At 45.1% G+C, this 14,770-nt stretch overlaps 1 protein-coding gene across 2 annotated transcripts in view; it reads left to right on the top strand.

The window, feature by feature from the left end:
- Positions 1-14,770, top strand: part of RIC1 (RIC1 partner of RAB6A GEF complex) — an 882,831-nt gene that overhangs the window by 164,556 nt on the left and 703,505 nt on the right. The gene's annotated exons all lie outside the window — the stretch shown is intronic.

The following is a 14,770-nucleotide window of genomic DNA, read 5'->3' as shown; positions in this document are numbered from 1 at the left end:
CAAAAGACTGATTGTAGAACTTGCATGAAGAGTTAAAAGATTGTGGTGCCTATAGGATCGAACCAGATGTGTCCTGGGTATTGCAGGGCATGCTACATCTGGAGTTTCCCACAGCCCAGGCTTTCCTATTGAACTACTGAGTGCCTTGATGTGACTAAGCCACAATTATTTTTTTGCTACTTTAGGTTACCCACACCTCCCTAAATTCATTTCTATAGGAGACTAATTCAGGGACTGTCCATAGCCTTCTCCAGTACATCAGTGACCTTAGAGCCACTTCCTCCTCAATGGGAAGTAACCCTAGATCCATACGAAGGGGCACCAACGGTGTACTAGGTGGAAGTCCCACCAAATTCCTCATGAATGTATGCTCTACCTTCATGAGGTTGGCAGGCCTAGAGTGCCCCCAAAGTTCAGCCCCATAAAGGGCGGCCGCCCTGGCCTGTAGATTACGATAACAGGGGCAGCTGGTTTAAACTCTAACCCTCTATGCATTTTCAATATCCCCCCCGCCACTTGGGTTAACTTTAGGGATGCCTTTACTAATTGGGTACACCATTCCAGATGTTCCGAGAGGGTGATGCCCAAATACTCAAAAGTCTTTACTCTCTCAAGGGGAGTGCCGTCAAAAAATGTATTCGGGTGAGTGGACCTCGGAGTGTTGAAGATCATAAATTTGGTTTTATTTAAATTGATCTCCAAACCTCTCATTACACAGAATGTAGCAAAACCGTCCAGGGTGCGTTGGATGCCCGTTGATGTCTTGGACAACAACAATGTGTCGTCCGGGAACATCAACGCGGGCACCCTACCCGAGACTAGCCTCGGTACATCACTGTCCTTGACTCCAAGTAGGTGGTCTATAAGCCCATTAATATATAGACAAAACAGGGTGGGGGAAATAACACACCCCTGGCGCACCCCCTGTTTCACCGGGAAGCGTGCTGACAGTTCTCCATGCTTCCCACACCCTACTTGTGCATAATTCTCCTTATGCAACCTCACCAGCACATCCAGAAGGTAAGGTGGAATGCCAAGATCGTACAGTACCCTCCACAGTTTTTCCCTGGGGACCAGATCAAAAGCAGACCTCAGGTCAACGAAAATGAGGTAGAGGCTGCCACCCTCCACACTCACCGTTTTCCAATATAAGACCTGAAGTCTGAATATCTGGTCGATAGTAGATGTGCTCGTCCTGAAGCCAGCCTGGAAAGGACTCAAGATCTCATTTTCCTCGATCCAACCCTGGACTCTGTCTAAAATAACACGCCCCATCCGTTTTTGGATAGTATCAATCTGGCTAATAGGCCTGTAATTGGACGGTAAAATAGGGCAGCCTTTTTTATGAATCGGGACTATCTCGGTACCACGCCAAGTATCCGGCGGGTCCATGCCCTTTAAGATAGCGTTGAACAAGGCACACAAATATGGTGCCCAGATTTTTGATTCTGACCGGAATAGATCCCCAGGCAGCTTGTCTAAACCAGGCGCCTTATTTGGTAGTAACTTGTTAATGGCGGATTCTACTTCGCATAGAGTAATCTCCCACGCCCCCTCCAATCGATGCTCATGGACAGGAGGCTTGTTAGCGAAGTAGAAGTGCCGTCATCATCCGAATTTGCATACAAAGCTCCAAAGTGAGCTTCCCAAGCGAGTGCCCTCCCTCCCCCCAGAGCTGACTATTGCCCAAAAAGTTTTCAGGTCTTTCACCATAAGGGCATTCCTGAGATCACCCCATTTATCAACTCCCCAGTTTTTCTTTTCTGTTTGAACAATCCGTTTGTAATTGCCCCTACATAAATTAATTTTTAACTTCTCCTTAGCCTTTAGAGCACTTAACAAATCTGTTTTGGCCTTTCGGCAGTTGGCATTATACCAGGGATGAGCAGTGACCTGATTCACCCTTTGAGTTCCTGCCGGATAAAATACTTCACGCAGTTACAAAGACAGCTGTTTATGTATTTTTAAAGGCCTATCCCCCATCCCTGTTTGTATGTCCATTGCCCCGCCCTCTCCCATTTCTCTTAAGTATGGCAAGACCTGGTGATAAATGCTAGCTAATTTAGTTGGGGAGCCCTGAATAAAGGACCATTTCACTCTCCGCCTATTATTAGTTAGAGACAATACATGTTCAGTTGAGCTGGGCACTAGTACCGTGTTCAACAAACCCAAATTCCCTGGTTTAAGAGTCATAACTAGAGCGTTATGATCACTATCTTGTCTCGGGTAAATCTGAAAGTCCAGGACCCTATCCCATGTTCTGGGTTCAACCATAATGTAATCCAGAATTGAATTTTGCCCTTCTCTTTTAAAGGTGGGCAGACCTGGTGTCATGTGGCGGCTTTCCGCCGTTCCGGGCGCCACAGGGCACATGCAGGCGTCGGGAATACTCACTTCCGTCCGGAAGTGGTGTCCCGGTCTAGTCCTCCGCCTCACTAGCACTTCCGGGGGACTACGCTTAAATGCGTGAAGCACCGCTGGATCGGTGCTTCTGATTCCGAAGTATTGTTCGAAGCCCAGCAGACGTCGGAGGACTGTTCTTCATCTCCTTTAGACTCCTGGAGGCTCCGCTGCACTACGAGTCACGGTACGGTAACGCCTTTCCTGTGTCAGTACGCGTTACGTGACTTTTCCTTGCCGTTTTGTTTCGTCCTCATCATCGTGTGGTGCGCTGGCCATTACTCTCCTGTGCCTCTAGTGCTCAGACAGCCATGCGGGAGCACTGCTACAGGCACCAATTTGCCAAGCGCTGAGAGCGCTGTGATACTCTCGTTGGGACCAGGATTAACCCTTTCCTTGGCAGCCGCGCAGGTGCGCTGCTGCATTTCTTTCCTTGTGTTGCCCCTCATTTGGCAGTGGCGCAGGAGCGCTGCTGCATTTCCTGTCAGTAAGCGCAGGAGCGCTGCGACATTCTTTGCTTGTGTTGCTTTTGTTTTGGCAGTTGCGCAGGAGCGCTACTGTTAGTTACCTGGCGCGTGTAGCGTAGGAGCACTGTGGAACTATTGCATGTGGCGCAGGAGCGTTGAACAAACATGCACTGGGCCGCGCTATAGTGCTTACCCTTGAGTCCTGGTATCGTACCCTTACGCGCAGGAGCGCCTTCTTATTGTTGTTTTGTACTTTGGTGGTTCTTACGCGCAGGAGCGCTTTATTTCGTTTCCTCTCCAAATTACCAAGGCACCCGGACGCTAAGTTGCTGACCTCTTCCTTGGTTCTGCACGAACGGTGTGTCTTGGTAAGTACCGGAGCCAGGGGCTCCTTCCTGCATGTGTTTTGTGGGGTGTTATGCTGTAGGAGTAGTACCACGTCCTAATTGGGTCTTTTCTTGTTCCCTCAGCTGTGCCAAGACCCTACCCTACGTCCCTTCCACCAAGGCCACTCCTCTTGCTTATTTGGCCCCCATCCCTGGATCCATCTAATCCGTGTCGGGTGTTACTCCCCGCGGGGGTTAGTTGGGAACAAGGGTGGTGGCTCCTGTCGTCTCTGCAGAATCGCTTCACAAGCCCAGGTGAGTCTTGTGGGACGCCTGACACCTGGTCTATCAGATTTTGTCCTCCTGTTACATGCCCTTAGTGAAGATGACAGAGTAAGCAAATTAATTTGTAGAACCAACGGCGTCCACGCTCTGACTGATGAAATCTGGGATTCGGGTATATGCCAGTACTGATCCTCATCATCTGGGCCTTCTATGCTTAATAGGGCAAGAATGGGAGGGCGCTCCTTCCGGTTCCTGGCCGCACAAAGATGGAACTCTCTTCCACAGAGGCTCCGTTTGGAGCCTTCTGAGGCATTGTTCAGGAAAGAACTGAAAACTTTTCTGTTCCCAAAATCCTAAGTTATCACTGCATTTCTTGCGTCTCCTTCTCTAGCTTCGACTCAGTCTTGACAGCGCGGGGACACACCGATAGGTGTAACCAGGCGCTCTAAAAACTCAGAATTATTATTATTAATTATTATTATTATTATTTTTGAGTTGGTTAGGGGTTCAAACTGGCAATTAAAATCGCCCCCTATTATCAGGGCGGCTGCTGGATCGAGAGTCAAAATAAACTGTCTCAGATGTTCCACGACTCCAGACTCCTGCCCACTCTGCACTGGCCTAGAATAGATATTAAGTAGGGCGATTTGTATGTTTGCTGGCATTGTTAAGAGGACACATTGAACATCCTCGGAGTTTGTTACAATCTGCTCAGCTTTAGCACCCAGGTGCGTCCCCACCCAGATACTTAAACCCCCCGATGGTCTCCCCCCTACCCCTCATCGTGGCCAGTATATTAAAAATGGCAAAGCCTCTCCACTGACAATCTTCCCGAGCCCACGTCTCCTGGAAAAGGCAGATATCGCAGTTCTCTACAAAAGAACCCCAATCTGGGCAAAACTATTTATTTTTAATGCCGGCCAGCTTCCAGGAAAGTATTTTAATATTGCCATTGGCCTTCTGCACTTGTATTTTTTTCTGTCCCCTCGTAAGTCCATCATCCCTAACTAACGTGCCTTCTAAATGCAATCCTACCTGAATAAAGTCTTGCCCATCCCCCCCTTGTTCTCTATCGGGGGCACTTCCAGCTACTGAAGGTAATGTCACACTGGCTACATCCTCCTGTATTGATGGAAACGAATCACCCAACAATATACCATCATCTACTGAAGGTAATGTCACACTGGCTACATCTTCCTGTATTAGTAGAAACAAAGCACCCAACAACATACCATCATGGTTACTACTACTAACCCCCCTTAAATTACCCCTGTTCTCATTAGTGATTCCCTTTTGGGCACTCTCGCACACCTGTGAGCTAAGGGTATTGGTGGGCCAGTCGTAGGCCACAGAGCCTTCCTTAGTTTTTATTGGGTCCTGTTTATTAGCGAGGGGGGCAACACATTGGCCACTTTTCAACTGTCAATCTACCAAATCCAGAACACTGAATCTGTTACTTACAGGAAACAGAGAAAGTGCAGGGATGTGATTACAATCTCCAACTCCAACCCGGTTGATGTTACCTAACTGGGCACCTGGACCCCGTCTATCCCAATCACCCTGGGACTGACCTCTTCTCCTTGCATTGAGGATGAAATTATTTGGAGTAGGTGGATAGAAATAGGTTAGGGGGAATGACTGTATTTGGGTTGCTGGCCGAGCTGAGAACCAATTGCAAATATATTCGACAGCCCATCTGTTCCTGAAGTTGATTACAATACAGTCTCCCTCGATATCTTTCTTCCGATGCCCCACCCAATCCATTCTACGAGCAAAGAGAATTTCGCTAGATACCTGGGTGGGTAATGGCCTATTGTAGTTCAACCAATGGATTCATTTATTTTTAAGGTCAGTGTAGGACTCCCGTTTCCCCCGACTTAGAGCAGGAACCCCTACCAACACCACAACGTACGGTGTTGACTCGGGGGGGGGGGGATATCTATAGAAGGGAGTACTATCATAGGTACATCATTGGTAAAAGCACTTTCTGCTGGAACTAGTAGTCTAGGCATTCCCTCTAGATCTTGCAACAGGCCCCCCTCTTCTCCCAACCTTACCGGATGCCTGTTCTCAGTTCCACCACCCCCAACATTTTCGACCCATCTACTCATTGTCATATCATTAATCGCAACAGAGCTACTAGACGAGGGTAGGAGTACCTTAGGCGGTGGAATGGGGGGGTGGCTGGAATTGCGCTACAATATTAGGAACAAACACATTACAGGGTACATTTGATAACCCAGAGAGCCCATCATTGTTTCCAATACCCCCTTCATTCCCTATAACAGCCTTTTCCTGGTTAGGAACAAACAATGATTCAAGGTGCAAGAGTCTGACTTCTATAGAATTTAGTCTATCGTAGAGGGGAAGGCATGACTTAGTAAATATGGATTCCATTTTGAGCCAAAAGTCCGCTCCAGACTGAATTAGATTATCAACACCTGGGCTTGATGTAGACATAATATCTTGTGCAGGCGACTGGCTCGGTACTGGACTAGTTGATATTCCAATTGTTGGCCTTTCCCCCACGTTACTAGATTTTAGAATTTTCGCTTTTCTACTTTTCAATGGGGCTCCTCCACGTTTCCTTTTGGATGTTGTGTCCAGTTCACAGATCTTGGCCGCTACTTTCAAGGTAGGACTGCGTGCTGACCTTGTTCGCGATCTTGAACTTAAGAGTTCAGAGTGTTCTTGATTTTGCAAAGAGGCATTTGAGGCAGTCGATATAGCAACCATCGAGGGAGAATTACTAGACAGACCTCCGACAGCTTGGAGTTGTTGGCTACCATCGCCTAAATTGCCTTGTGCACCACTGTCTGTACTAGGCTGTTGTTTCTGTGGCGAGGGCACCTGAGCCAGCCTACCCATTAAAGACCGTTTATCAAATGCGAGATCCAAGGATAACCGCTGTTCGGTTATTTCTATTTCATGGGCCAATACGAAGGTCGCCCTGGTCAAAATGTAATCCAATGTGCCCACAATCGACCCTCCAGATAAAGACTTCCTGCCCTTTCCAGCTCTTGAGGTCGTTATGATCAAAAAAAAAGTACAACGGCTACTACACTAATAAATTACAAACTGAGCGTAGGATGGATAACACAACTAGGCAAGCAGTCTGATACTCCAGCATACGAGTACTGACCTTCGTATGTACTTCACAACGATGGTGTAAGGGGGGGGCCCCGTCCCGTCCTCTTCCGTCCTCGAACGGGCTCAAACAGGCCAGCCTTTGGCCCGGGCTTTGCCCGGCGCGCGCCTGTGCGCGCCCCGCGAAGCGGGAGCCTCGAGCGGCTATGTAGCGTGTGGAGGCGGGGCAAAGAGGCATAGGTGAGGACGATTGAGGGGCTCCTGGGCATTGTGGTCCATCACCCTCAGCAGCAAACACCCCCAACAAGAGTCCGCGGCTTTGAGCGGCTCCCGCGAAGCGGGGGTCGCGGGCCACTATGTAGCGTGTTGAAGTGGGGCAAAGAGGCACAGGTGAGGACGATTGAGGGGCTCCGGGGCGTTGTGGTCCGTCACCCTCAGCAGCAAACTCCCAACAAGAGTCCGCGCCTTCGAGCGGCGCCCGCGAAGCGGGGGCCGCGAGCTGCTATATAGCGTGTGGAAGCGGGGCAAAAAGGCACAGGTGAGGTCGATTGAGGATCTCTTGGGCGTTGTGGTCCGTCACCCTCAGCAGCAAACACCCCCCAACAAGAGTCCACGGCTTCGAGCGCCATTGAAATGTAACTTATAAGCGATCAGGAGCCTACCACAACAGAGCATTTTAACAACGTAGCTGCCGACCAAGATAGGCCCTGTTTTCTCTGGTTTTCGAGGAGCAAGTACTGATGTTCTATTGCACCTTAAGCTGACCTACCTATAAACATAAGTAGCCCACGTTGCAACGCACTGAGTCATTTCTGGACTCAGGTTGCTAAAGTAATATCTATCCACGCCTAGCAGATGCAGTAATTTCAGCTAAGAGTATAATGCTGGCATCATATGGTAATGTTGTTTTTTATATCACAAATCATGTAATGCCGAAGCATATATGTAGTATTATTCAGTAACTAGATGCCATTCTCTTCTATGCTTATGTTACAGGCGTGAGCTAAGGCAATTTTCGACATTGTGGTCCCCAAAAGTATATGGCAATAACCAATTTTCAAATAGAACAGTTCCTCTTCCCCCATAACTTGACATTCATATATTCAAGCATGCCTTGTTGCAACACATTAGGTAGCAACTAGGTCAATTAGCGGATATACTCTTTGGTTCAGCAGTTAACAGGAACAGTCTCGGGCAGTATGGCTTCACAGGCGGATCCTAGACGTGTGCAGTCATGGGTGGCATGCAGCAGTGGCTGCCCATAGAGGACAGGTGGCGGGCCAAGACTCACAGATCTAGGGTATCACAGCGGGCCTACCAGTAGCAAGTAACAGCATTCAGGTATCGGGCAATTCTAGGCAGCAGGTGGTAGTGTATAACATGAGAAGGCTACTGTAGCCATTGCCTAGCTCTGTATAGCCCAGGATTGGATTAATTCTGCACCTAAGAATATCGATAAATGGCTGCCTCGTCTGTGGCACGTTTACGAAGTTAAAGGGTAGTCCAACAGATGGAAGACAGCATTTTTCAAGAAAATATAGTCCAACAGATGGAAGTACGCATTCTAAAAGAAAATGTAGTCCAACAGATGGAAAAAAAGCATTTTTAAAGAAAATAGAATGAGATTTTCCATTATTCGTTTCTAAGATAGGATGGCCAAGTCAAAGGGAAGATGTTTGTGCGGTTATATGTTAATCTTTTGGATAGAAAGACTTATGCTAATGTACTGGAACGTATTTATGCATATTTCCTTAAATACAAAAATTAAAAATTGGCTTTGCTTGCAGCCTGTTTTGAAATAGCTGGTAGATTAGTGATTTGACATTTTCTGGGGCTCTTTTTAAACACTGCTAGCAGAAAGTGCATTCTCAGAGGCGCTGAAAGACTTCTTGATTTTGCCTTTTACGTATATCATGTAGTTGCGTTTGCAGTTAGACTTTATTTTTTTTAAGACCTTTATGATCAGTATCTTACTCGTGATAGGGGAAGCTTAAACAAAGATAGAAATAAGCAGTCTTTTGTTTAGCATGCCTGTAAAGCAACATTTCCACAAGCACCATTCAGCTTCTCTCAAATTAAAACAGAATATCATTGATGGACGCGTGGAGCGCCCTCTGATCCGGTGAAAGACGTTTAAAATTCAATAACGTTTTATTTACATTCACAAAGTAACAAGTCAAGGCAGATATTCACATGGTAGTATCCCAGGCTTAGAGGTGTTCTGATTCATTTAAGGTCACTTGGTTATTCCCACAACAACAACCTTTTGAACTTTTCTTATTTATTTATTTATTTATTTATTTATTCAAAGTTTTATATAGCGCGAACAAGATCCTTACAGATATCAGAGCGCTTCACAAAGACAGGGTAGGGGCAGTAGGAATGAACAGAGATAATGGGAGCAGTATAATAGTCACTAACATGGTAGGATAATAATAACATACATAAAACAAATCAATATACAATCAGGTAAACAAGTAATATATGACGGCAAGTCATTGATCCCACTACAGAGGTGTTCAGGTACACCTTGGGTGTGTGGATGGCTTATACCAATGTTTTAGTATAGAGAGAACACTGAGTGGGGGCATCGGGAGAGTGGATCAGTAAACCAACGTGTATCATATATTGGTCGGTAGTAAGAGAGTAACATAGTAGTGTCCCCCTCAAGTAGAAGCATAGTGCCAAAGGACAAGGTGAACAGTGATACAAAGCATAGCAGAGTCTCTGATCAGCACCTATAAGGTTCAGGAGATCTTGGCCAGAAGGATGGTTTTCACCTCTTTCTTGAAGATTGCGGTGGAGGAGATAAGCCTGGTTTCAGGAGGGAGCGCATTCCAGATCCTGGGTACCATTCCTGAGAAGGAGCGCTTGTATATTTTCTCTTTCCTGAATCTACGAGGTTTCAGGAGTAGATTTTTTGTACTTCTATTGGTTCTCGAACCTCCTGATATGGACAACTTTTGAGCGAGGTAGTTGGGTGCATTGTGGTGCACGGCCGCGTGTGTCATAACTGCAATTTTTAGCTGTATTCTGGCTTCAAAGGCAGCCATTTTAGAGACTTTAAGTCTGGAGATATATGCGAATGCTTTCTTGAGCCAGTAATGAGTCTCGCGGCAGCATTCTTAATCTTTCAGCTCTGTGTAGCTACTGTTATGTCTGCAGAAGTTCCCATAATGATGCTTGTGTCATCCACATGCAATGTACATATGATGCGGTGTCATTTTCCACAGCTCTGCTTGTCACAAAATGGACAGATAGCTCTTGTTTTTCTTTTCTGGGCTGTCTCTGCTACCATCCTGCGGTCAATGTTTTGTTACTTGGTTGTTATTACTTAGCGGAGGTTTGGATGTACATTGGTTGTACACATTCAGGAGTTCCAGGCAGTGTTTTCCAAGTTAATGTCATTCCTACAGGAGTGTGCGAGTCTCATCTCTGGTAGTGATTAGCAGATTCTTATTTTGTTGATGTTGTTTTGAACTGGAAAGGCATATATCTATTTCCGAGGGTGTAGCCAAAAGTTGTACCTTTCTTTATTGTCAGCAGTAATTGATAACATGGTAGCACATTCTGGCTTGCACTGCTCAGGGCATGTTAGTGGACCCTCAGAACTTCAAAAACAGTAGATCTGTTTTTTTCTGAACAATAAATAGGTTTCCTACAAACCCAATTTTAATTCATTAGGTTTTACATTATGATTCTGCATTTGCCACACCTGATATAATCTTGGTTTTGACCACAGGGTGATCTTTCGTAGTGATATAGTATTAGTTTTCAAAGCCCAAAAAAATATCCTGGTCTTAAAGCAGGCCTCTGGCTTTGGTATCCCGTAGTACTAATCCATAGCAGAAATTTCTTGTATTGTGACTGCCCACTTGTGTATTTAGGATACCATTAGGCTGGGGCAGCTTTCTTTTCTTGCTCCCTGGTTCTGTTTAAAGGAATCTGTATGTTTATATTCATAATGTGTTTTGTTGGAGTGAAATATAATTACGTGCTACTACTATATCATCACTTGGGCTAAAATCAGTCCTCTTTCACGCCATTTCTGTGAAGGAAAGTTCCGGAAACTGCTGGGAACCTCAAAATTCCTACCATCCAGCATTCCCACAAATGTGAGGAAAAGTGTGATTTCAGCCAGAGGTTGGGGTTTGCATGGTATTCTTGCTGCGAAAAGATAATGGGATCCATAAATCTCGCAGCATCCTGCACTCCCTTGGTAGTCTCTAGTTTTCAGAGATGTCTGGGCTTAGTAGCTTGGTGGAGGCTGAGCCAGGACACAGTTACCACAGGTACCCCTAGCACCACAATTTATTTCTTTATTGTCAATTTGCAAGGCAAAATTTTTAAAATCGACATGTTGCATTTTAGAGCCTTTCCTGTCAATGGCTATAGGCCGAGTCTCACTATTGGAGTACTGATTTTATCTTATCGGGACACGTATGGGAATGCAGAATAATAGCCAGTTGGTTATTATCAATTGAATGTAACTTATTTCTTGGCTTCAAAATGTAAGCCAGTATGCAAGAAAGAATGCATTTTGCAAACTGCCCTCTGAAGTACTTGATTGCATAAGTAACCCCACATTCAGAGTTTTACAAATAACCCCTGTTCCTAAACTCAGTATCTTTGGCACAACTTAGCAATGCAAAGGTTTCCTGCATAGCCATGTTTCCTTCATTCAATAGGTTTTACAATATGAGTTGCTGTGTGTTTGGTACAAAATACAATATCTTTATAAAGTGCAGCTCAGTAGCTGGCTCATGTATTAAATGCTTTTGGACAACCAATATGCACCATATATCCCTGTCACTAGAAGCATCTAGTGGACATAACTGTATATTACATATTATTAGATTTCCAATTAAATCATTGCAACTTCTTTTTTTTCCTACTTATTGTTATTCTTTTTTTATTTCCAAAATTAGCTTCTTTGGGAAAACTATGAGTAGCCTACATAAATGATCTCTTCCTGAATTTGGAATCTTCTTACTTTTCTGAAATGTATAGCTTTCACTGATGAGTTTCCACCTGTTACCACTGCTAACTGCAAGTGGGTAGAAACCATAAAAACAGGAACATTTGACCAATACTTATTTTTAAAAAAATGAGTAAATGGTAAAATAATAGTGGTTTTTTCACAACTCTGCTCATTCCTGAAAGCTCGGGAAATGGTGATCTTAGCACAGCCGACCCATGTTCTTGCTATTTTTTACAACAAAAGAAAATGCTTTATTTCACAACACTTTCTTCCGATTTAAAAAAAAAAAACCAAAAACTTTTGCTATACTTTGACGATTTGCTTCTCTCTCTCTCTCCAAGGGAATCCACAATCCATCTGTACCTTTGGAATCTCCTGCATGTGAGTGAAGAATGCCGCAAATTTGGCCATTGCATCCTTTGTAGAAAAAAAAGTTATAAAGGTTTAAGCATAAAGTGTTCAAGACTGGGCGGGAAGCAAGCCTCAGCAGCTCAGGGGCTAATATACCCCTTATTATTAGAGTGCGGTATCTAAAGTCTCTATGTTTGACTATTTAAGAGCTAGTCTAGAACACAGATCTTCAATCTGCGGGGAACGACCCCAGGCGGGCTGTGGAGCCATAGGAATAATGGCTCGCTCATTCCCCAGCCTTACTTCTGCCTGAAATCTGGAAAAAGACAATAGTTTCCGAACGGGTAATCAATAGTTAAAATGCTTCAGCTGGAGTATCATTCAGGGAGTGTCTTGTGCTGTAAAACCAAAGCCGGCCAGACAGCTACAGAAGGTTCCCTGCCAGGGTGTCTGCTTGCTGAAAGAAATGCAAATGTGCTCTACGAGTTAAACCTGCAAATGTATAGGATGCTTGGGAGCTGGTACTGGCTTTAAGTGATCGAATCACTGTAAGATTTGTTCTTTTTGATTGGTAGAGCAGAGTTAACCATTGAGCTCTGAAGTGTGTGCTTTTAATTGCAATTGTATTTATTTTTCGCTTACTATGCCTGAGGAGGTGTTGAAGGTGAGTAACGAGCAAGAAACGGAGAAAACCTGGGGTGGGGAATGCGTGGAGGCCAGAAAAGAAATTGTGGCGAAATGTGTTGGAAGAAATGGAGTGTTTTATTTATAAAATGTTTGGGGTTTTGATGTTAAACAAAGGAGGGAGGCTAGACTGTAGGGGAGGGCAATATTCGGCATGGGAACGGGTTAGAGTCAAGTGTTAGTACAATTGTAGAGAACCAGTGTGTGTGCTGGACCGAAGGTCTCTTGTTCTTGTGAGCTCTGCATGCTTCCAAATAACGCCGTCTTTTCCACAAAACGTAAGCAAGAGTCAGTCATTTCCCAAGGTGGTAAATTTGTTTTCTAAATTAGCCGTGTTAAGAGTTTAAAAGGAAGCAATTTAGGAATATAAGAGACACAAACACATACCTAGAGAAGTGCTCAAACACCCGGTAATATGCATTAGAGTTTGTTGCTGTAAAGTGTCGCTTACCTGTCAGGCACATTACGAATTCCTGTTCTGACTTTCCTGCGGCTGATTTTTTCCCTTCGGATCAGTATCCCTGATGCGTCTTATGGCAGCTGACAATTAGTTAAAATGTTGGGGTACTTCAGTTTCATAGACAAGTACATTTTTACAGCAAATATCAATGTACTGAAAGACACTACTAGAAAAGTTGGTTTTAAATGGACAGCTGAGCTCTGAGGTGCATGTTTTTCATTGTATTTACATAGCGCTTACTATCCTTGAGGAGGTGTTGATGGGACAGTTATGTAAAAACAAATTGCATTAGCAGTTTATCTTATACTGTGTGTAATGCAAGTATAAAATAATGAGTTACATAAGTGCTTTATGTCATAGGCTTTGACCTTGTAGCACTAAAAATAGATAAATCACCCCCCAAACAGGACTGTCAACAACAGCAGCAAACTAATATAACCAGGAGTCCGTTTTTTGCTAAAATAGAAGTGTTTGTTTTCATAATGTTCAAAACAAAAACCTTTTTAGAAAAACTGTTTGAAAGAAGATTAAGAGACCATTTCCTCCCCAGGAATTAAAAGAAACCAACCTGCTTAGACTTTACAGTTCATCATTTATTTAAATTGTTTTTAATTTTTCAAAAACCTTTATTTGAGAAAAAAAAGGCACAGTACAATTACATAATTCCACAATTGCAAAAGGTTAGACACACCAGTACATTGCAGCAGAGCAAAAATAATTTCACAGAGACAACGCCATAAAGGATTATCATAACCTCATTAAAGGGGGTGCAGGAATGAACGGTCAGGGGGGAAGCAACCATCCTAAAGGGGACAGGCAGGGAGAATAGAAAGGCCGTGGACCAAAAGGGAACAACCTATGGACCAGCGGCCGGGGAGTCGGCGGGGAGCGCGGGAGGGGGCGCTGATTGTAGAGGGTCACGACTAGAGAAATAAGTAACGAGGGGGCCCCATATATCCAGATGACGGGACTTGGCTGGCAGGAGATCCCAAAACTCACACAGGAGGATTTGGCAGCGGGATACGTCTTCAAGCCAGAGAGGCACTTTGGGCACGGGCCTTCTGCCCCAGTACATGGAGACCCTGCGCCGCGCCAGAACCAACAGCATGGCAGTCAGGCGGCGGGAGGCGCCCGGGCAAAATTTAACGAAGCCCAAGAGGCAGATCACAGGATCAGGTTGGAGTGGTGAAGAGGTGATTTCGGAGATAATTACACAGACCTTCCGCCAATATGCTGAGACTCTGGGGCATAAAAAAGCGAGATGAGCAAAATCAGCTGCGGGTGCAGAGCAGTGCAAGCATCTGTCACTCGCCACGAGGCCTAATCTATGGAGTTGGGCGGGAGTGAGATATAGCCTGTGTATGTATTTGAAATGTATCAGACGCAAGCGGTAGTTGAGGGAAAGGCGTTTAATCTGAGTGCAACAATACAACCAGTCCGCTTGGGAGATCTTAATTCCCAGGTCCTCGCCCCATGCAGTGCGCGCCCGATCAGTGGAAATGGAAGAAGCCGCTAGTGTGCAAGCATAAATCTTAGTGACAAATTTCTTTGGAGAGGGAGATGCGTAGAGCATATCAAGGGAGGCCAGCGAGGGAGGAGGTTGGGGAAAGGTAGAATGAAGCTTTCTGCAAACCGCCCGGAGCTGATAGAATAACAGCGTGTCCATGGAGCCAGCATCGGAGGCGAGTGAGAAAAAGGTCTCTCCAGGGTAAAGATCCGAAATTTTGGA

Source organism: Lissotriton helveticus, chromosome 2_1, assembly GCF_964261635.1.
Source record: "Lissotriton helveticus chromosome 2_1, aLisHel1.1, whole genome shotgun sequence".
NCBI lineage: Eukaryota > Metazoa > Chordata > Amphibia > Caudata > Salamandridae > Lissotriton > Lissotriton helveticus.
The sequence above is the reverse complement of the archived record's forward strand: the minus strand, read 5'-3'. Positions and strand labels throughout refer to the sequence as shown.